Here is a 1,555-nt window from a genome sequence, read left to right on the forward strand (position 1 = left end):
AATATCCAAGGACTAGGGGACAGCTACAAAAGGTGTAACATATGTGTAATAAAAATATTAGAAGAAGAGAAAGAGAAAGGGAAAGAAGATATATTTGAAACAATAATGACTGAGACTTACTATGAATTAATGTTAGACAGCAAACCATAGATCCACAAAGCTAAGAGAATATCAAGCAGAATAAATGCAAAAAACAAAATCCAGGGAGCAGCCCAAGATGGCTGACTTCGAGGATCGGGTGTCGGATGAGGAGAAGGTATGCATAGCTGCTAAATTTATCACTCATGCACCGCCAGGGGAATTCAATGAAGTGTTCAACAATATCTGGCTACTACTTAATAATGATAATCTCCTCAGGGAAGGGGCAGCACATGCATTTGCCCAGTATAACATGGATCAGTTCATGCCTGTGAAGATAGAAGGATATGAAGATCAGGTCTCAATTACAGAACACGGTGACCTGGGTAATAGCAGATTTTTAGATCCAAGAAACAAAATTTCCTTTAAGTTTGATCACTTATGGAAAAAAGCAAGTGACCCCCAGCCAGAAGAAGTAGACGGAGGTCTGAAGTCTTGGAGAGAATCCTGTGACAACGCTTTAAGGGCCTATGTATGTATTCCAACGGCTTTTGTACTGTTTATGCTAAAACTATAGATGGGCAACAGACCATTATTGCATGTATTGAAAGCCACCAGTTTCAGCCTAAAAACTTCTGGAATGGTTGCTGCAGATCAGAATGGAAGTTCACCATCACACCATCTACAGCCCAGGTGGTTGGAGTACTTAAGATTCAGGTTCACTATTATGAAGATGGCAATGTTCAGTTGGTTAGTCATAAAGATGTACAGGATTCAGTAACTGTTTTGAATGAAGCCCAGACTGCCAAGGAGTTTATTAAAATCATAGAGCATATGCAGAAAATGAGTACCAGACAGCAATTAGTGAAAACTATCAAACGATGTCAGACACCACATTCAAAGCCTTGCACCGGCAACTTCCTGTTCCCCACACCAAAGTTGACTGGAACAAGATACTCAGCTACAAGATTGGCAAAGAAATGCAGAATACTTAAAGGCTGAATGTAGGATTCTTCAGTACATGGAAAGAAAGGATTCAACGTGTGGTCATATGATAAATAAGTGATTTATAAACAAGAGTGATATTTTGCTAGGGCTTTCAAAAGTTAACAGGTTTTCTAGTCTAATGGAATACTGTTGAACCTAGAGCACTGTCTTGATTCTTTTGTGTTTTCTGCCTTGTAATTTTGTTTTCACTATATCTACTTGTAAATTTTTCTTTTTTAATTCTGCCACATTTAATGATGGAGAGAGATATCTACCCTGGAGTCATTTTACTGTTTAGAACATTTTCCTAGCCATGAAGCCCTGTTACTGACATAGACAGGTAATATATTCAATACTTTTCCACCCCATCCTTCAAAGTACTTCTGCTGTTCAGTGGTTTTTACTAATTAACCAACAGCTAAAGAGGCTGTTCTGCAAACTGTAGCTGAATGGAAGACACATTCATCCTTCTCCCTCCAGTTGCTTTGAT

At 38.6% G+C, this 1,555-nt stretch overlaps 1 pseudogene; it reads left to right on the plus strand.

The window, feature by feature from the left end:
• Positions 1–211: 211 nt before the first annotated feature.
• On the plus strand, positions 212–1,250 carry LOC138420063 (F-actin-capping protein subunit alpha-1-like; annotated as a pseudogene).
• The last annotated feature ends 305 nt before the right edge of the window (positions 1,251–1,555 follow it).

The sequence above is a fragment of the Ovis canadensis genome, chromosome 15, assembly GCF_042477335.2.
Source record: "Ovis canadensis isolate MfBH-ARS-UI-01 breed Bighorn chromosome 15, ARS-UI_OviCan_v2, whole genome shotgun sequence".
NCBI classification, from domain to species: domain Eukaryota; kingdom Metazoa; phylum Chordata; class Mammalia; order Artiodactyla; family Bovidae; genus Ovis; species Ovis canadensis.